The sequence below is a fragment of the Lactuca sativa genome, chromosome 9, assembly GCF_002870075.4.
Source record: "Lactuca sativa cultivar Salinas chromosome 9, Lsat_Salinas_v11, whole genome shotgun sequence".
Classification (NCBI taxonomy): Eukaryota; Viridiplantae; Streptophyta; class Magnoliopsida; order Asterales; family Asteraceae; genus Lactuca; species Lactuca sativa.
In genome coordinates this window covers 13,788,710-13,812,166 of record NC_056631.2, presented here as the reverse complement: position 1 = coordinate 13,812,166, position 23,457 = coordinate 13,788,710, and positions in this window count along the sequence as shown.

The window sequence follows — 23,457 nt, the reverse complement described above, 5'->3', positions numbered from 1 at the left end:
TGTGTCATCTTTATTTATGACATGGCCTTTCTTGACAGCGGCCTTAATGATACACATTGCGTGTCATAAATGCGTGTCGTAAATGCACGTCGTCTATAGACGACGCGCAAAAACGTGTCGTCTCTCGTTATGACAGGGCCTTCCTTGACACGCATTTGCGCGTCGTCTGAGTGTTTTACGACGCGTATTGCGCGTCGTAAAAGGCTGTTTTTCTAGTAGTGACGGTAAGCATATAATTTTTGTTCATTAGATTCATTTTAGAACATAAATGTATGTGAGTAAAGCCCAAGTTTTTCTCTCCACAGATGGTCACCCGACTGTGTTCTCCATCAAGTTGCATTATAGTGGAGAGTTCACAAAGCTCCCTGCCAGAAAATACATGAAGGGAAAAGTCAAATATATTGATCTTCTAGATAGTGATACATTATGTGTTCACGACATTGATGAAATAATGGAGGAGCTTCATCAAGTTGAGGAGGGTAAGTTGCTATATTATTACTTCAGAAAAACCTTTATCATATTTGGATGTTGGTTTGTATGCTTTGGCTAGTGATAGTGACATTAATCACCTTAGCACATTCGTAGCTAATAACAAACTGATAGATGTTTATACTGAGCATGGTAAAACTATGTTGCACACATACTTTGTGTCCCCAACCCAAGTAGAGTTAGGATAGAAGAAGTTGTTGAACCCCCTTGTAGAATGCTAATGTTGGATTGGAAGAGCTCTAAAACAGGGGATCATGTCGAAATAGAGGCAAGCCCAAACATGGGGTATTATCAAGGGGAGTGTAGCCAAGGGGATAAGAATGGAACACCACCTGTTGTAACATCCCAAAATTTAAGACCAAAAATTCTGTTTTAATTAAGTCATTATAAAACCAACAGTATAAGAAAACATCCATAATAAAATATCATGTCAAAACCAGTATGTCAATAATCAAAGCATGTCATCATAAAACAATATTAGAGTATAATCCCAAAGATCTCATATGCAGAAAACATAGTGTGATGCACTACGATCGAGTCGGCTCCTTTCCTTTGAAAACGAAGTACCTGAAACCAAAACAGAAAACCATAAGCACGAAGCTTAGTTAGTTCCCCCGTCATACCACATACCATACAAATCACGTACTGCCAGGCATATCTAGGTGCCCGGCCTACCCTGTCAGGCATATATGGGTGCTCGACCTACCCTATCAAGCATATCTGGGTGCTCGATGTAACGATCCAATTTTCACGACCAAAAATTTTGTTTTAAAAACATTACTTTAGCAAATATTAATAACTAAACACATTGTCTGATCAAATCATAACACAAAGTGAACCATGTCTAAAAGCCAATTCATACATTCAATCAAAATATCAGAGTACAAATCCCAGTGAAGCTCGTAAATGCGGAAACCGGAGAGTGTGTGTGTGTGTGTGTGACATGCTGCTACCGCACCGGCTCCTTTCCCCTAGTTGAGGAGGTACCTGAAACCAAAACTGAAAACTGTAAGCACAAAGCTTAGTGAGTTCTCCCATCGTACCACCTACCATACAAACACGTAACATACATACTGCCAGGATATTCTGGGGTGCCGTCCTACCCGTGTCAAGCCATTCTGGGGTGCTGACTACCCATCGGTCCTAACAACCGACCACAGGGACTGGTCCCCTCATACTACCTCTATCGCATATAACATAACAAGCCAGCATGCAAACATATCATCATATACTGTCAGACGTATCTGGGGTGTCTGACTACCCTTCGGTCCTAACAACCGAACTCGACTACTATCACATACAACATATCATGCTAGCATATAACATATCAGGTGGTAGTAAACCTAGATGATATCACAAAGACCATCATCTGTCATACGTCTCCTACTGGTGGGTCGGCGTTGTGGCCTTAGACCCACCGCTATTGGAAGGTGACTCACCTCGAAGTAGCTGCTGATCTGATCGGGAACTGACTGCCTACTGCTGCTGCTGCTGCTCCGGAAATCCTCCGATTGCAATTCCCACAATATACCCAATCAAACACTACTCACTGACCTTTGGGTAAAATGACCATTTTACCCCTGACCATGCCCTAAGTCAAAGTCAGAGTCAACTTTCAGTTGACCCGACTCGCTGAGTTGGCTTTCCAACTCGCCGAGTCCCTATCCAAACGACTGCCTTGAATCCCGATCCTACCCGTCGAGTTAGGCGAACAGACTCGGAGACTCGCGAACAGACTCGTCGAGTCATATGAACGACTCGCCGAGTCGTTGCCATGAACCCACTAAATACACAGATTTGCTCGATTCCAGTCCATGCCATTCACAGATCTGGACTTCTAGGACACAAATCACACGTAAAGTTTCCAACTTTACGTGTGGATATTCACCAATATGGATTTTAGGGCTCAAAATGCCTCAAAAGGGTAGATCTAGGGTGAGCAAGCAACATGGGGCCATAAAGCTAACAGATTTGAGCTCCTGGAGCTCAATCTTGCCTAGATCTAAGGGCCAATCAGCCTATTACGAAATAATTTGCACATACAAACTTGGGGTTTGGCTCAAGAATGACTCACATGAAGTAATAAGCATAGAAACAGGGGGAAAACGGATTATACCTCAAAGGAACTGCTGAAAGCGTGCAAAGATGCCTGGATTCCTTTCCTTCCTCTTGATCTACTTCCCCTTTTTCCTCAAAACCTTCAAGAACACACACAATAGCCTCAAACTCTCAAGGAACAAGCTTAGAACATGGGTTGGGAGCTCTGGGGAGAGAATGGGGGCTGGCCTGGGCGGATAAGTCCTTTAAATAGGGTGCAAACCCCTGAAACTCAGGGTTTCATCCAACAGCTGTGACTCGCCGAGTCCAGGATATGGACTCGCCGAGTCGCCAACTTAAACGTGTCCCGGGTCCCGCATCCACTCGGCGAGTCGGACCTATGACTCGCCGAGTCCAAGGCTAAAAGAAAGGAAATACTCAAATAACATTTACATACCAGGAACCGGGTGCTACACTCGACCTACCCTGCTGAGCACATCGGGGTGCTCAACCTTCCCCACTATCAGGCATATCGGGGTGCCTGACCTACCCCATGTCAAGCATATCTGGGTGCCCGACCTACCCTCAGGTGTATCTCAACCGGTTACGGGACTATTTCATCCCTACCACTACCACATAATACAATAACATAAACATATTGTCAGGCATACCGGGGTGCCCGACTTACCCCTTTGGTCCTTTCGACCTGATACGGGGACTATTCCCCCTACTACCACTATCATATAACATCATACCATACTAGCACATAAAACATAACAGATAGTGGCATACTAGACAATTATCACAAAGACAATCATCTAACAAACAACTCCTACTAGTGGGCCAACATTGTGGCCTTAGACCCACTTCTACTGGAAGGTAACTCACTTCGCATTGCTGAAGTCCCACGGACAAAACTCTAGCTACTGGATGACAGATTTCCGAACTGTCTATATCAAAATAACACCCAATTAATAATTGGGTTCTAACACACATCCATAAGTCCATGCTTGGAGTAAAAGACTAATTTACCCCTATCTTAGCTTGGTTCAAGCTCAAGGCCCAATCTAAAGGCCCAAAAGTCAAACTGTGAATCAAAGCCCAACATATGACCCAATTTCCAAATTGGGCCCAAACCTCTACATGGTCTTACCCTAAGGGCCAACCATTTAGTCCAATCCAAACATTTGGCATTCTAATGGTCCAATATCTAATAATCCTCAAGGTCCAGTGATGGCCCATCTATGGCCTAATTTTCCAAATTGGGCCCAAACCCTCACATGGGACTTACCCTAAAGCCCATCCATATATTCTTAGTCAATATGATTATTCTTGGATGGCCCATTATTAGCCCAATCACCAAAGCGCAATAGAAAGGCCTAACTTAAGGCCCAAGTAAGATTAGGGTTTTCACAGATTAGGGTTAAGTGTTTCCTACTTAACTCATTAAGGACTTAATCAATTAAGTCCATCAATCTATTGGGTTAATCATAAAGTGTGATCGGCTTAATACATAATCCCAATTCGGTCATCCAAAATGCAGGTCCCGACACTTCAAAAACCCATATATCCAAAATTAGGGTTTTCTAAACCCTAATTCGGGTTTCCAACCCAATCCCAACCCAATTAGGCCTAAAAGCTAAGTCTTTAGATCAATTAGGGTTTCATTAGGCCCACTAGGGTTTCATAAGTCAAGCACCACCCACTACCACCTCGAGTAGTGGTGGTCAACGACGGTTCGCGGCAGCGGCCACCACTTCACGGTGGTGGTTATGGTTCTAGTCCATTATGTCCAAGCATCCCAAAGCAGTATAAACACAATAAAAGCACATTGCCACCTAACACGGCGGTTGGTGGTGGCAGCCACCACCTCACGGTAGTGGTTATGAGTTTTCTTTTATTATTCTGACACCGATTACAATTTTACAATGAAAAATCCCAAATAACACACACACACTAAGATAAAGACACATACAACCACCCTTGTGGTGGCCAACGGTGGTACATGGTGGCAGCTACCACCTCACGGTGGTGGTGGTGGCTTTCTTGGTTTTCCAGCCAAACAACCCTACTCACAACACATACTCATAACAGAAATACACACACATTTTGATTGCAAAAAGCACTCAGCAACAGTAGAGGCAGTTAACAGCGACAGATGGACGGTGGCAACTATGTCTTCCATAGAGACAGCGCTGCGACAGAAGAATAGGGACAAGAGAGGGTGAAAGACTCAACCACGAACCACAACGACCTCCACAGTTGCCGACCTTCGATCCCCACAATTGAAACAACGACATGTGGCGGCATTTTCGACTTCATTAGCAGAAAGATGGAAACAGTGGCTTCTCGGTGGTTGATGACGGGCAGGGCCGCATGGGTGACGGGTTTAGCGTCTTCATCGAAGGACGTCAGCTACACCCATGACTCATGGCTCCAGCCACTAAGGTGGCGTCAACAATGCTCCCTTCGTTGTTGGCAGTCGCTCCGGCGGTTGGCTTCAGTTGTTCTCCGACTTCACAAGCGAGGGGGTGGCGACTCGAACAGGAGGAAGAGAAGAAAGATGGTGGTGCAATGCCGGAAATTATAGAGGAGAAGGTGGCAGTCGGCAGTGAAGGGAGATATAAGGTGGGTGGTGGCTGATGGATACTCCTAGGGTTAGGGTTATGGACGATTTATATATCCCTACACCTTTCAAACTTCACCCTATAATGGCAGAAATGGTCCCTCCCCATAAGAATCTTTTCAAACAAAGTCCATAATTTACTCTTCATACCCCTGCTCCCATAATTCCTTTCATATTTAGTCCATCAGTTACCATTCAGCCCCTTAGTCTCCAAAATCTCTTCAAATTAAGTCCCAATAATTTACCAATTAGTCCATGCCTTCATAATTATTTACAGAATCAATCTGGAACTTACAGTTTTAACCCTCAGCTTCTAAAATTATGACAATTAACTCCTCAAAACCAACACCTTGTTAAATTATTATTGATTTTAGGGCTTCTATTCATTCATTAATTTATCTATTTATTTATTTAATAAACGGTGTGTTCGCAAAGGCACCATTCCAGATCTTGGTGTATTTGACCATGTTGAACAAAAATATCCTTGGAACCTTTATGCAAGCAAGTGGAAATAAGATGTGGATTGGGAAGTCAGAACCTATGTGAAAAAGCATATATACATACAAACTAGGAGTGTGAAGGTTGGTACATATAATTTCTTAGGAAAGCAAATAGTGCAACAAGTCGAAAGAAACCCCATTATACCTATAAGAGCTTTACATGCACAACTCCAACGTGAATACCAAGTAGACCTTTCAAAGATGAAAGTGCTTAGGGATAAAACTGAGGCCATGAAACAGGTCAGGGGAGATTATGAAGGACGGTGTGCACTACTTAGAGACTATGTTTTTGAACTTCAAACTCGTAACCTTGAGACAACAATGAAGATTGAAGTGGAAACTAAACTAAATCCTGCTTCTGAAACTAGAACTTTCAAAAAGATCTATGTTTGCCTTGGACCATTGAAGAAAGGTTTTGCAGCTGGTAAAAGAGATTATCTTCGACTGGATGGATCTTTTATGAAAGGGACTTATCCAGGAATGATCCTCACTGCAGTGGTATGTTTGGCTATTATTTAAATTTGTTTATTTCATTTTGTTTCTAACATGTATTTGTTTCTAACCTATTTAGGGTCTTGATGGAAATAGTTGTACATACCCCTTGGCATACGTTGTAATAGAATATGAGAATATAAATTCATGGACTTGGTTTATAAGTTGCTTAGCTGATGACCTCAATCTTCATAGGAATTCTAATTTTACCTTTATATCAGACAGACAAAAGGTACATTTTGTACATATTTCTTTAAAACTTTGTTAATTCAGTCACCATTACAGTATTAATATTCATTGGTTATTGTAGGGGTTATTGCAAGCAATTTCTTCTACACTTCCATGTGAAAAATTACATTCAATACAAAAATCCATTCCAATTACAATCAATACACAATTACATTCCAATCATTCCAAATTACATTCCAAATCATGCCAATTCCTTTCTAGTTACAATCAATTCACAAAAGTTGTAGTCAATTTAAAGATAATAGGGGTCGAAAACGACTTTTCGACAAAAGATTATTTAGAATAAATAATCCTAACCAAGATTTAAAATATGTCTCAAGGGTTCCATACATATAAAAAACGCCAAAATCCAAGTTGTAACGAAGAAGTTATGGCCCGTCGAAGTTTTACGGCAAAATCGGCACGGCATCGGGAGACGTAAATAGTGAATTTTTGATAAAGCAACTTTTAGCCTTAGTGATCTAAACAAAAGTTTTATTATACGTTAAACTGAGAGTGTGCATAAAAAGAACGCCCAAATCTGACTTCGTATGAGGAAGTTATGAATTTTCTAAGATTTGGCATAGTAGTGCACGGCCCGAAACTCGAATTTTAGATCGAGCGGTTTTTTGCCTATGCGACCTAAATGAGAATTGAAGATTTTATTAATAGGAACTCAACGGTAAAAAGACAGACGAAAATGGAGTCCGTATGAAGGAGTTATGAATTTTTCGCGGTCATTTAACAGTCTAATCTCCTCCTACTATTAAATTTAAGATCGGTCGATAATTAGCCGACGGAGTCAAAATGAAAGTTGTAGATCTTATTTTTACCTACGCATGGATTTAAAAAATGTCGAAAACGGAGCTCGTATGCGAAAGTTATGAATTTTTGAAAATCGTCTGGTTTCCACCATGTGTGCGATGCCACGTGTCAGCACCAGACTATGCATGGGTGTCTCCAGTTGGATCACGACGTGAGCATCATAAAAAACGTACGACGTGAGTGACCCTCCAGCCCCTATAAATAAAGGTGAAGCCTCCACTCTTCCTCACACCTCCCATCACTTCCTTCTCTCTCTAGAACCTCTCTCTAGCCCCGAACCCCCCCCCCCCCCCCCCCCCCAAAAAAAAAAGCCTAGGGAACCTCCCTAGCACGAGGAGGAAGCCTCGGAGTGGCTGATGGCTCCAAGAAAAAGAGTCTTTCGGCTCGGGAACGCTGCTCCAGCGGAGCGCGGTTTTGAGAAACACAACAAAAAATTTGTTGTAAGTGAGCTACGTCTAATCTATCTTTAGTATAGCTTATGTTTTAATATAGTAATGTTATTAGGACCTTATAATAAGTATTTGGACTATTATTATGAGTTATATAAGTTTCATTATAATTTCTTTTGAACCACTCGCGGTACGGGGAATCTGGTTTGGAGGGCCGCTTGGGTTGCTGGATTCAGAAGTGTTATATGCCAAAATGATCCTACCCGCTAATGTTCCATGTCTGGCCCCTGTCTGTACATAGTGGGTGAAGAGTATTGTTTAACACTTATATAATAGTAATAATAATTAGACTATTAATTAGTCTCGTCGAGCATTAGACTAAACTCTAGTGGTAATGATACTAGGTTTTGTCAAAGGAGTTGTTTAAAGTAAACGAAGTTTCGTCCGAGTACCGAGTCACCACCTTTTCAGGTGAGTGCATAGTCCCTTTCATTAACATGATTTTAATACAAGTTTTGGTTGAAGTATTAATTATTTGTTTATGTGCAAGTTAATTGATGTTTCCTAAAATACGTGTTAAAATTTCTCTTTCCAAGGGAAAGAGAAAGGCTAAGTCTGAGATTGTCCCGTGTACCATTCCCAAAGAGTCAATATGTTTCTATTGCCAAGGGAAGGGGCATTAGTTGCGAAGCTGCCCTGACTACCTGAAAGATCTGAGAAAAGGTAGAATCGAAAAGTTTGACTCTACTTTAGGTAAGTCTACTGTTTAACTCTATTAAGTTCCTAATTGTTGATTCTTAATACATGATGTGACATGGTTGCATTTTGATGTTTTGTAGGATCATGCAAAGAGAAGGAAGCTTAAAAGAAGAGTATGTTGAATCTGGACGCAAAGATGGATTTCAATCGCATGGTTCGAAGATCGGATTTTTGAGCTGCTTAAGAGTTGTGATAGATTGCTAGGAAATATGTAATACCATAGTTTTCATTTGTAATTGCATTGTAAGGAAAAGTTTTTTTGCATTTTATTAATAAATAAAATTTTGTTTTTATTTTTATCTCCTTACAATGGCATTTGTGAAAATTGATGTTTGTATGTTTTTATGTTAGCAATATGAATTTGATTCTTTCGTTTGTGGTAATGTCGAGTATTTGCCAAATAAGGAACGATTCTCATCACCCAAGTTTCAATTGGACATAAACTTGGAATCATGCAAGTTGTATTGTATGATGAATGAGAATTTTAATCTTTGGTAAATTAAGACTAATTCGTTGTTCACATGTATATGTGAGTTAAGTGAAGGACTAGGGGATCGGGTACACTAAGTGTGCGCTGGTCAAGATCCACCACAAAGATCAATAAGACTATTCATCATGATTTACTAAAGGTTACTAAACATGGTTATGCTTACAAGTTTAAGTATAATTCTGAAATATTGGAAAAGGTTCAATGTATGGTAGAACGAATGAGAAGAATCAAATTAAGCAGAAAGATAAAAGTTTCTCCAATCTGAAAATATGGGAGGGTACTTTAGTATCATGTTTATGATCATCTTAATGTTTATGGAAAACCATATCACAATTGATCCTCTAAAGACATCTTAGTGCATTTGTGTTGGATTAGTGTCTAAGTCCATAACTATTTTGGTATGTACTTGACCCGATGGTGCATGGTCCTTTTGGGTTGCCTTCATCAAAGCAACTTGATAGGATGAATTATGGAGATAGAGGATTAATTATGATTTATTAATATATTATGAGAATAATATATTAAAGGGGAAATCATATTGTTTAATTAATATTAGTCAATAATTAATTAAGAAATAATTGTGTGGCTAAAAGAGATTAATTAAACTCAGGGGACTAGAACTATCAATTGTGTGATAGTTGAATATTGGGCTAATGGACTCAATATTAGAGGAGTGGACGAATTCAATGGGAAACCCATTAGAAATTGTCCAAGGCCTCTAAGGAGGGAGTCCATGGGCTGCTTAGGGCCTAAGCAGTCAAATTAGGTTTTCCTTGGTAGATAACCCTAATAGCCTCACTATTTAAGGACCCCTAGGGCACCAAAAACGTGGCTAACTAATTCCTTAGGGTTTCTAGACATTTTTGGGTGCCTCTCCTCTTCTCCTTCTTCATCCTCTTGCTCTTGGTGTTTGTGAGCCATTAGAGGTGTGACATTTGTGACACTAAGCTTTCTGAAGCCAATTACAAGGAGGAATAGATTGTTATTACTACAAAACAACCAAATGTAATTTCTAAACCCTTAATTCGATTCATAGTATGATAGATCTAGGGTTTATGGCTTTGGATGATTATTGCATGTTCATTAGACAAACTAGATCCAAAGCTTTAGGGTTTGCATGTACACCATAGGAATGATGTAGTGCTCAAAACCCATCAGTGGTATCAGAGCCTAGGGCTGTTTTTTAATGAATTTGATGCATATTTGATCGTTTATTGCCTGAAAATCGAATATTTTTTGCTCTTTGCCTGACTGACTCGGCGAGTTAGTGGATGAACTCGGCGAGTCCCGGGGTCAGACAGAGGGAAAATCGGGATTTTGTGCTCTTTTTGCTGTGGGATAATTACCAAAACGATGTTTATTGATATATTCGGATATTTTATGATATTGGGTGATTATCCTTGCCAAAATAGTAGATAATTGCCAATTAATCAAATATTTGTTGCCTTATAAGATAATGTTTAATTATTTAAGTTATTTGGTGAATTATCTTGCAAGTAATTGGACTAGGTCAAAATTAGATAACCATAATTAATTGTTAATTGTCTTATTTGAATTGTTGATCTAGAATATTCTTGATAATGTTTTGAAAAGTTTCAAAACTTGCCCTCAAGTTTTGGAATTTAAATTTTTGATTAAAAGTTTAATTTTGAAATATTTAAATTCTAAACCCTAATGTTTTGAAATGTTTCAAGACTTTCCCTCAAGTTTTGGAATTTAAAATTGTTTGATTAAAAGTTTAATTTTTGGAATTTTAAATTCTAAAACCCTAATTTTGAAAAAGTTCAAATTGCACCATGATGGTTTTATTAAATTAATTATCTGTATAATTAAAAGAGAGTTAATAAATTCATAGTGATATGGTTTACATTTAATTATATTTAAAGTGTAATTTATTAAATTAGACCACCTAGTATTTTAAAAGTGTAAAATACACTCTTATACTATATATAACATTAAAGGTCTAATATTATATATGTATAACTTAAACTACTAGTCTTACTGTTAGTAGGTCTCATTCACGAAGCCGATCTATAAGGGGGGGGGGGGGGTATAAGGTTATGGCCTATAAAATGGTCGTTTAATGGGTGTCCACTCTCACCCACCGCTTCCTTGATTGGTGGAGGGTCGTTAGCCGAACGGGTAGGATAGGGCAAACCCTTTCCATTAAAAGTATAATGAAGTATAAAGTAACTAAGTGTTTTTACAAAATTCCCGATCTTAGTTACTTTAGGCAAAAGTGAATTTGATGCAATTCCATGAAATTACACTTTGTACCCTTGCGAAGACGTTAGTGGAGCGTGTGTGGTTAACCGGCACACTAAATGGTACTAAGCAAAGGTAGCAAAGGGTGACTCAATGTTTTTCATAGTTCGGTGGAGCATGCGTAGTTAACTGGCACATCGAATAGGTGACTGTAACATTGGGGCACCATGTAAGTTTGCATGGTTATTCACACCCTGTTTTGTGATCCTCGGCATCCTAGTCACAAATCGAGGGGCATATCGAGATTTAAACATGCCATTGAAAAGTTCAATGAATCTCAAAGGATCTAGAAGTTTTTCAATACATTTAAAACCTAATCTCTTTTTTCGTTTTTCATGGTGGAAAATTAATGAATCGTCATTCACTTAGCTTCAAATGTTCTGCAATTTGGGTTACGACATCCCTCTCCCAAGTTGTAGAGTATTGTGTTGGGTCATAGCCTTAATATCTCATTTGGGTGATTTAATAAGGACTCAATCAATCAACAAACTTGATTTTCCCCCGTTTTGTAGATGTCTGAATCTAACCGTGGTCTTCCCGAATCCCATGGAAAAGGTCTTCCTGCTCAAAGTGAGAGTCTGTTACACAATGAAGGTGAAAGATAGATCCCTACATTGTGGACCAACTTGGTTTCACTTCCTCCACCTCCTTCTGTTGTTCTCCCAAACCCACAAAATCAAAGAATTGAAAAGTTCAAAATCACTCAAGCCCTATTGGCAATGAAACATGAAGATGGAAAATCCGTGTGTGCTCACGTCCTAGGGATGAAATCACACATCGATAGGTTGACAATGTTGGGTGCATTTTTCCAAAGAAGTTGGTTGTAGACTGGGTTCTTCAGTCACTCCATAAATCATATGATAAGTTCATAAGAGAGTATTATATGATGGATATTGATGCGATCCTCATTGACCTAACTTACATGCTTATTGCTGCTGAATCAGAAATGATTTGGCAAAGTAATGGAGCATATTTGTCTGGTAACTCAACCAACCATGCTTTCGTGGTCGCTCCAGGAGAAGCCACTTGTTTCTGCTGACAAGAGAAGGGGCGTTGGCTACGAAGTTGCCTAGAGGACCTGAAGAATCTAAGAGATGGGAGAGTCAATAAGTATGGCTCTACTTCAGGTAATATCTATTATCTAGTTCCTATTCGTTGATTCTTAATACATAATGTGATAAGATTACATTTGAATGTAGGATTAGAGAAAAGAGAGGAAGCTTGATGGAAGAGCAAGATGAGTCTGATCACGAAGAAATGGATCACGATCACATGGATTCGAAGATCAGATTTTGAGCTTAGAAAGTAATGATAGAGTTGTTAGGAATATTTGATTACATAGTTTTTTAGTTGATTTTGCATTGTAAGGACATGTTTTCCGTTGTCTTTATGAATAAAATAAAATTTTGATTTGTCTTATTTATATATATATATATATATATATATATATATATATCCTTGCAATAAAATCGTTGTGAAAAATTGATGTTTGTGTATTTCTATAAATGGATGTGATTCTTAGTTATGATATTTATGGTAGTGTCAAAATTTTCTAAGTAAGGAAAGATTCCTATCACCCAAGTTTCAGTTGGACAGAAGCTTGGAATCTTATGATTTGAATCATGTGATGTATGGAAATCTTGGTACTTCAGGAAATTAAGACTAATTCCTCGATCACACAAGTATGTAAGTCAAGTGAAGGAATAAAGGACTAGAATACAATGTTGTGCACTAGTCAAGTCCACCACAAATAACAATAAGACTATTCGTCATAATTTACCAAAAGTTCTAGTAAATGTGGTTATACTTACAAGATTAAGTGTAATTTTGAATCATTGAAATGTTTCAATGAATGGCAGAACGAATAAGAAGAATCAATGAAGGCAAAAAGATAAAAGTTTCTCCAATCTAAGAAGAAGGGAGAGTACTTTTGTATCGGATTTTATGATCATCTTAATGATTAAGAACCATATCAAAATTGATCCTCTAAGGAAATCTTAGTGCACTAGTATAGCCAAGAAGAGGAATCGGAAATTGTTGAAATGGTTAAATCAAAAGGATGGGTCATACTTCGTTCCAAAATCAAGTCTTAGAATCGTACTCCAAGATTGTGAATTGAGTGACACACACACATCAAATGTGAAGTAGAAAATTGTTTTTCTTACTCTTACACGTTTGAAATTGGTAAGTTGTGATGTCTTGGAGAAGACAAGGACCAACTAAAACCAAATGAGTGTAATGTTTTGCCTTAATATAGACACACACCAACTCTTGGATATTTGTTTATCAAGAAATGTTTCTTGATAAGAGAATCTAATATGTCAAGAGGTTAGTGGGAGTCTGAAAATCTTGAAAAGATTCAAGAACTAATTAAGAGTAAACCTATTAAACACTAGCATGCGACTTGAGGTTTGTAACCTATCGTGTTGACAAAATTCTATTTTTGTGTCAATCCTGTTGAGTGATTATGCATATAAGTTCTACGAGTTCTCAATAGACTGCATAAGGCAAGCACCTTATTCAATGAAAGTACATTGACTGGCATAGGTGAGCTGCTAGATAACTTGGAAGCAATGGTGGGACCCTTGATGGCAAGAATTAAGAATGAACATGTTCTGTCTATAAGAGTTTGAATTTGTCACAAACATTATCTTATGATTATGGTTATGACAAATTCACATGGATAGGAACACATACACCATAAAAGTCTAAGTGTTATAAGGTTTCTCACCTTCATGAAAATGATTGTGAGGTAACGCTTTCACTAAGATAGATTTTAAGGAGATAGTGATTATGTAAATTGCATTCTCAAATTCGATTATGATTACGGCATCCCTATTCATAGTTCGAATTATGAGATTTGGAAATTAGTCTGAACATTTGGGACTTAGTAATATAAGTTCTGAATTAGTTTAGACACACATGTGAACTGTCTAAGGAAAGGTGTGTGATTTTGAGAAGCTTAGATAAAGGCTTATCGAAACATATCGTATTAGAAACAATGAACTTTGGAAGTCAATAAGTATTGTTTTCTAGAAGCTTAGCTAGTTTCTAAATACGTGTCAAAGCTAGTGGGAGCATAAAAGTTATGTTGGAATGGATATAATCATCATGTTAGTGGGAGCATGATTATTATTTAAGTATTGCAAGTTGGCAATATTAGTTATAGAAAAACAAAAGTTTCACTTTGCAAAGTTGCAGGTGTAGAAAAGTTGTTTTTGCTATAATTAAGAGAGAGAATGTTATACTTCGTTTCCAATCTAAAAGATTAGATCAAGAAATTTTAATTGAATTTAGTCAAGGGTATATTTATTATTTGCATTCTCAAAATTCGATTATGATTACGACATCCCTTTTCATAGTTCGGATTTTTGAGAACACGGAAAATAGAAATATTATGACGATATTATAGTAAGAAACTGGTAAAGTATCATGTTTTTATTATGAATTGCATCCCATACGCTTCGAGTATAGGATCGATTGCATATGCTGTAATATTCGACCGTTCTAAAATTTTCCAAATGGCTACGACATTTAGAGGGAAAAAGGAAATAGAACCGGTTTTGACTAAAATAATTAAACAACTGTCAAGGACAATCTAAGGTTCACCAATGATTGGTCGCTTGCGGACAATTGGAAGTATAGTCATAGATGAACCATATTGACTTTATTATGAATAGATAAGATTCTATTTAGAATGATATGTCATATGGAAAATATGCGAAGGTTTCCATATTGGGAGTTGGATATTGAGAATAAATGTCTGGATTAGAAACTTTTATGCAAGAAGGATGTTCAAAGGAATGTACTTTGAATATGAGACTTCATGACTATGGAATTGTCTTGTAACAATCTCCAATAGAGTACTTTGTAATTTCATTGGCAAAGTCTTGGTGACTTTGGTGCTGTGATATTACGAAAGGACTTTTGCATAAAATGTTAGAATCTAACATATTCTAGTAGTGGCGAGAATTTTGTATTCTTACACTAATGGATTAGGAATTGTGAAATGAGTGTGATTGAAAAAATGTTATTCAATTATACTATTTCACAAAGTAAGGACCATAAGTAAACATAGCGTGCATGCTAAGAGCATGGGACAATTGTTGTTATAATTCAAGTAATAAGTTGATTACCCGAAACAACAAATAATGAGTAATCAATATGGTGATTAAATAAAATGTTTTATTTATACCCAAAGTTTGGGGCCATATGGGATTAATATTATTCTCGTGTTTCACTTTGCATGTTTTCACTTCCCGAATAATAAGATTATTCAAACCCTCCACAGTCGCTCATTCTTTGGAAGTGGGAATGAAAGAAGACCATTATGAATCTGACTGTGGATTGTCTAGAGTGTTTTAGACATAGCAAAAGTTTGTTGCAGGGTTCATGAGTGCTGCTATAAGATTAGAGTATTGGAATAAACCCATGCTCACTTGGATCGCTTCATGGATTTTATCACAAGTGATTGGTGAGACGATAATATCTTATATTCTTGAAACCGAGATGTGTAAGTTGTATCTTGCGAGTCGGTTACACAATGATAATATGTAAACACACTAGTAACTTGGTGTTATAAAACGTATTGTTGTGTGTAATTCGGTGAGTGAGTACAAGCGAGAATTTAGTAAAATTTTATCCGTTCCTTTTACCCAAAGTGGGATAAAAGCGATATATGTGGGCCCCTCGATGATTTAGTGATGACACCCTAAGTGCTTGGCCAAGCCGGGACTAAGTTGATGTGTTCAATTGAAGTCTGTTATCAGTCGTCATAAATCGGAAATCGGGAAACAACACATAGACTGAGAGAATGATTTAAATCCATGTCTCACGTCTATACTATATCTATAATGGAGGAATATATGATCCCTTATCTAAAGGACACGCTTCTGATAAGATCAGAGTTGACAGCGGCTTTTGAAAGCTACGATTGCGGATCAGGATCTGAAGTCATACGCAGAATAGTTATTAGACTTATCCAAGTGGGAGACTATTGGATTAGTGTCTAAGTCCATGACTATTTTAGTATGTACTTGACCCGATGGTGCACGGTCCTTTTGGGTTGCCTTCATTAAAGCAACTTGATAGGATGAATTATGGAGAGAGAGGATTAATTATGATTTATTAATATATTATGAGAATAATATATTAAAGGAGAAATCATATTGTTTAATTAATATTAGTCAATAATTAATTAAGAATTAATTTTGTGGCTAAAAGAGATTAATTAAACTTAGGAGACTAGAACTATCAATTGTATGATAGTTAAATATTAGGCTAGTGGACTCAATATTAGAGGAGTGGACGAATTCAATGGGAAACCAATTCCAAGGCCTCTAAGGAGGGACTCCATGGGCTGTCTAGGGCCTATGCAGTCAAATTAGGGTTTCCTTGTTAGATAACCCTAATAGCCTCACTTTTTAAGGACCCCTAGGGCACCAAAAACGTGGCTAACTGATTCCTTAGTTTTTCTAGACGTTTTTTGGTGCCTCTCCTCTTCTCCTTCTTCATCCTCTTGCTCTTGGTGTTTATGAGCCATTAGAGGTGTGACATTTGTGACACTAAGCTTTCTGAAGCCAATTACAAGGAGGAATAGATTGTTAATACTACATAACAATCAAAGGTAATTTCTAAACCCTTAATTCGGTTCCTAGTATGATAGATCTAGGGTTTATGGCTTTGGATGATTATTTCATGTTCATTAGACAAACTAGATCCAAAGCTTTAAGGTTTGCATGTACACCATAGGAATGATGTAGTGCTCAAAACCCATCAATTTGTATGGCTAAGAGAAGGAATCATGAATTGTTGAAATGGTTAAATCAAGAAGATAAGTCATACTTCGTTCCCAAAACAAGTATTAGAGTCATCCTCCAAGATTGTAACCTTGAGTGACATAGTCTTAAGAAAGGTTTAAAACACTTATCAAATGTAGAGTAAAAGTTTTCTACTCATGTATATTTGAAATTGGTGAGTTGTGATGTTTTGGATAAAACAAAGACCACTATGACCAATTGTGTGAAGTGTTTGTCTTGATAGGAATCCGCATTAACTCTTGAATATTTGTTTTGTCAAGGAATGATTGATGACAAGAGAATCTTGTATGTCAAGAGGGCAATGGGAGTCTTAAAGATCTTAACAAGTTTCAAGAACTAATCAAGAATAAACCTAATGGTAAACACTAGCACATGACTTGAGGTTTATAACCTATCGTGTTGACATATTCTTGTTTATATGCCCATTCCAGTTAAAACTGACTATGCATGTGAGTTCTATGAGTTCTCAGTTGTTTGCATAACTACTTGGAAGCAATGGTAGGCCCTTGAGTTGACAAGTGGCAAGAAATTAAGATTGAACAAGTTCAGTCCATATGAGTTTGGATTTGTCACTAACCTTGTCTTGTGATTATGGTTATGACAAATTCACATGGATAGGAACACATACACCATATAATCTAAGTTTCATAAGGTTTCTCTCCAATTCATGAAAATGATTGTGAGGAAATGCTTTCACTGAGTAAATTTTAAGGAGATAGCAATTATGATATATGCATTCTCAAATTCGATTATGATTACGGCATCCCTTTTCATAATTCAAATTGTGAGAAATGGCAAAAAAGTCTAAACATTTGAGACTTATTGATGTAGGATCTTAAAACTGTTTAGACACACATGTGGTTTGTCTAAGGAAATTTGTATGAGTTTGAGAAGCCTAGATAAAGTCTTATCAAAGCATCTCATATCAGAAATCTGAACTTTGGTAAAGAAAATCAATAAGTATTGATTTCTAGAAGTCTAGCTGGTTTCTGAGTACATGTCAAAGCTAGTGGAAGCATAAGTGTTATGCTAGTAAAATAATAATTATTATGCTAGAGGGAGCATTATTATTATGGAAAATGTTGCAAGTTAGCAATGTTAATTATAGAAAACAAAAGTTACAATTTGCAAAGTTGTGGATTTGAAAAGTTGTTTTGCTATAATTAAGGGAGAGGAAATTATACTTCATTTCAATTCTAAAATCTTAGATGCAGATTTTAATCACATTTAGTCAAATATATATATATATATATATATATATATATATATATGTGTGTGTGTGTGTGTGTGTGTGTGTGAATGTTATGTTGGAATGGTTCAACATAAGGAAATTCTATATATGGAAATGTTAATTGTGTTCTCAAAATTTGGTTATGATTATGGAATCCCTCTTCATAATCTAAATTATGAGAACATGGAAAACAGAAATATTATAGTAGAAAGTTGATCAAGTATCATGTCTTTATGTTAGACATTATGAATCGCATCCCATATACTTCGGGTATAGGATCGATTGCATATGCTATAATATTCTCATGTTCTAAATTTTTCCAAATGCCTAGGGAATTAAGAGAGAAAAAGGACTAGAACCGATTATGACTAAAGTGGTTGAGCAACTGTTAAGGACAATCTAACGTTCGCCAATGATTGGTCACTTAAGGACAGTTGGAAGTATAGTAATGGATGGACCATATTGACATTATTATGAATAGACAGAATTCTATTAATAATGAATTATCGTATGGAAAATATGGAATGTTTCCATATTGGGAGTTGAAGAATATATGAGAAAGTGAGAAACTTTTATGCAAGAAGGATGTTTAAAGGAGTGTACTTTGAATTTGAGACTTCATTTCCATGGAATTGTCTTGTAACAATGTCCAAAGGAATATTTTGTAATATCATTGGTCAATTCTTTATGTCTTTTGGTACCTAGACATTACAAAAGAATCATTGCATGATAGTTTAGAATCTAACACTTTCTAGTAGTGACAAGAATTTGGAATTCTTACACTTACAATAAGGATTTGGAATTTTGAAATGAGCATCATTGACATGTTTTTCAATTGATCTATTTCACAAATTAAGGACCATAAACAAAAATAGTGTGCATGCTTGGTGCATGGCATCGCTATCGTTTAGAAAACATAGTGTGCATGCTTTGAGCATGGGACAACTACTGTTTTAATTCAAGTATTAAGTTGATTACTCAAAACATTATACAATGAATAATGAGTAATCAATATGACTCAAAAGTTTTTGGGCCATATAGGATTAGTATTATTCTTGTGTTTCACTTGGCATGTTTTGACTTCCCGAATAGCTAGGTTATTCAAACTATCTACAGTCGATCATACTTTGGAAGTAGGTATTGAGGAAAGACTGTCATGAATGGGTATGTAGTTTTTCTAGGACAAAGAGGCTGCAGTGTTCATGAGTACTCCTGGAATAAGATTCGAGTATTGGAGTCAACCCATGCTCATTTGAATCACTTCATGGATTTTATCACGAGTGATCATGAGATAATAATATCTTATATTCTTCAAACGGAGACGTGCGAGTTGTAGTTGCGAGTTGGTTGCACATTGACATATGTAAACGCACCAGTAACTTGGATGTTATAAAACATATCGTTCTGTGTAATTTGATGAGTGAGTACAAGCAAGCATCTGGGTCGAATTTTATCTGTTCCTTTTACCCCATGTGGATAAAAGCGATATTTTTGGGCCCCTCGATGATTTAGTAATGACACCAGGCCTGGACTGATTTGATTTGTTCAATTAGTCGGTCATCATAAATCAGAAATCGGGAAACAACAGATGGACAAAGAGAATGATTATAATCCATTTCTCAGTCCATATGATATCTAGAATGGAGGAATATATGATTCCTTATCCAATGGACACGTCATTGACTAGGTCAGAGTTCGACATCGGCTTTTAAGAGCTACGATTGCTAGTTGGGTTGGAGTTGTGCTTGCAATAATAGTTATTAGACTTATCCAAGTGGGAGATTGTTGGATTAGGTATTTAAGCCCATAACTATTATTGGTATGTACTTGAGTAGCATGGTCCATTTGGGTTGCATGACATCAGAACAATTTGGATAGAATTTTGTGAGAAGAGGATATTTATGATTTATTAATATATTATAAGTTCTAATATATTAATATGAAATCATATTATTTAATTAGTATTGATCAAGAATTAGTTTGGAATTAATTATGTGATCAAAAGAGACTAATTAAATAAATGGGGATTGATTTGGTAAATCATTCATTCTTATGTAGTGGGCTTATGATCCATAGTTCTTTATGTTGAGCTAAACCCATGTGGTGGCCCATGGATACTCCATGGAGGTTAAAACCCATGGATCATGAGGAATGTGGAAAGTCTTGAGTTACATGGTGTAACCCTAATATGCACACTATATAAAGAAGCCTCATACTAGCAAAATCGGAAACTAAGATACACAAGTGAGGGCTAGACGATTTTGGTGCAATATAATCTTCTATCAAGTTATTCCAGTTGTTGGTGGTGTTGTGTGATTCCATTTGAGGTGCAACACTTTGGGAACTAAGTTCTTAAAGTTCCAAGGCTTCCAACTACAACAAAAAGGTATGTCTTCTAACTTGTTTTATTACCCAAGTATCCAAGTTTTGTATGCTAGTTAAGGTAATACCTTGGAAAGTTCTAGTTCACATGTATAATAGAGAAAACATAGATCCAAGGTATTTAGGCTTGCATGCACACCTTAGGAGTGTTAGAATGATCAAAGCCCAATGCTAGGAAGGATGCCTTATGTGTCTAAGTCCAACCGTTGTAGGCTAGGATCTCTCATTCGAAGAATTATCTATTCTTAGTGATATGTAATGGTATTTGTGAGCTAGTTAGGGGGATATAGTAGGGACTTCTTATGCATTTGATGGCGGAGAGTGGATTGGTGATTACCCTAGGGAAAGCCGAGGATGAGATTAGCGCGAAGCATTAGTAGTAGAAGGGACTTGGTGAAGTCAAGGCAGTTCTTGAGGAAAGTACAGATAGATGTGGAAGGTAGTATGGTCCCATACTACTGAAAGCAGAGGATCCGTACTCGAATCAAGGAAAGCTGAGATGAATCTAGGAAATGTGTAGTGTGTGAGATCCCTCGATTTATGATGAGTATTATGATGATTGTGATGGTATATTATTGATTATAGTGATGCTACATGGTAGACCAGATGGTAGTTCTGGTGCCGGCAAGGGATCAGGTTCGAACTCTCGAGTCGGGAAGCTCGATGATCAGATGAGGGAGTTCAATCCATCTGAGAATACGCACAATATCATTGATCAGACTCCTGTGATCTTCGGTATGATTAAGGAGGGCATTTTAGAGATTTGTGATGAGAGGCTAAGTGCGTTCTGCACTGAGATAGCAGCCATGATATGGACGCGTACGTTGATATTTCAAGAGTTCAGAGATTGTGAAGCTCCAGATTATCATGGGGCTAAGGACCCCATTGCTAGCAGCAGATGGTTGGCAGATGTCACCAACACTTTTCGTACCAGTCGTAGTCTTGACATGGGACAAGGTATGACTTACTTGTTGACTCTTGAAGGATAGGGTACATGATTGATGGGAAGAGGTTGGTAGTGAGTTGGGTGATGATGTGGTCGGTGCTATGTCATGGGATGACTTTTCGACCAGATTTGGGGCAGAGTGCCCAGGCGATTGACGCGCAACAGTTGGCGCAAGAGTTGTTAGATCTCCGCCAGACTACTGAGACTGTGGTAGAGATCACTGCCAAGTCTTGGGAGAGAGCTTAGTTGGTACCACTGTATGCAGCAGATGAGGAAATGAAGAAGGTAAGGTATTAGGACATACTTCAGAATGATAGCAGGGGGATCGTGAATATCTCGGGGTGTGAGACCCTAAATGATATGACTTCTAGAGCTCGAGAACGAGATATTGACTTGGAGCACATTGAAAAGAGGGAACCAGATCATTTTCTTATATTGAAGGGTCTCAGGAGGAGACCCATGATTTTAGACCAGCTTTTTTAAGAGGCCAGCAGGGCCAAATTCGGTGTAGCACTTGCGTGAAACTGCATAGTGGAGCCTTTCGTTCCAAGAGTTTGAGTAAGTGTAACTATGGGTTATCCTCTATTTGTGTTTGAATTACATTTCCAAGAGATGTCATATGCCAATTTCATGTCGAGAATTATTAGTGGGTATTAGAAGGTCATTTCCCTAATTGTGGATTTGGGAAGTTGTCATCGGGTTCTTAGGAGTTGTGTGATCTTTTGGATTGGATAGTATTGGAACACTAGCAATGGTAAGCGTTGGTTTCCAACAGATTGGTCATGGGATGGTAAGAAGAATTGAAAATCCTTCTAGTATTGTGTGATGTAAGATGTTTGATGAGTTCAAAACTCTTAGATCGTTTAGATCTTTCACAAGTAAGACAAAAGAATTCTAACAGTTTAAGAATAAATTAAGAACGAACACAGAATAGAATCAAAATGAGCTTATGATTCAAAACTAAGTCACGCCTCAGCAGAGCTCGATGAAGAACTTCCGCTATAGAGGCGAGCTAGGGTTTACAAAATAGTGAATATGAAAACAATCAAAGCGCTAACTTCTAAGTCTGAATGCATGCAACTTATATACTAAACCCTAATGCAAAATAATGCATGGCTGGACAGGCCCAATACCGACAACTAAACTAGGCTATGGACCGAGCCCATGACGCAATCCACTAGACTCTACAATCTCCCCCTTTGCGTCAAATGAGGCGAGAGATTATTTCTTCTAAGCAGGTCTCACCGTCTTTATAACTTTAAACAGTTTAGGAATAATGGCGAGAAGAGTCTGTTGGAATAGAATGTACCACCTCAGCATGTCGACGAACAACTTTTTATCAGCAGCACTGTTCTGGTCGCACCTTTATATGATCTCCAATATATGCTCGATACAGGACGTCGAGAAAAGGTGTTTGTCAACAAGAGTGAACATACACTTTTGACCTTCGCCCCTGAGAAACATTACTGTGTGATACATGGAATCAATCTTCCCCTTGATCATGGAATTAACATTGCCAGCTCTGCCCATTGGTTTGATCGTTGGTCGCTTGTGTATGGCAGATGCAATTTCCTGGTCCATCTTTGCTACCTCATGTATGTAGCAAACGAGCATACGCTTGACATGATCGATAATTGTCTGATACTCCTGAGGATTTAACAAAAAAATATTTTTGAGGAGTATCCAGTCATGGGGGTTGAGGTTCGGTAGATCAGCAAGGGAAAAATGGTGAACTGAGCCTTCGGTTCCTCTAGTCACCTTGAATTTGAAATTGATGAATTTCCCTGCTGAATAGGGATTCATCACCTTGATGGTGGTTATCTTCTTTGAGCTCCAAGTCTGATATTGAGGTTGAGAAAACTCCAAGTAAAACTCTAACAGATCCCTATCTACCTTCGGGTCTGGAGATGGAACGGCAGCAGTGGAGTTGAAACAATGGAAGACGAATGCCTTTCTAGTGATTGGCATATCGAACTGTG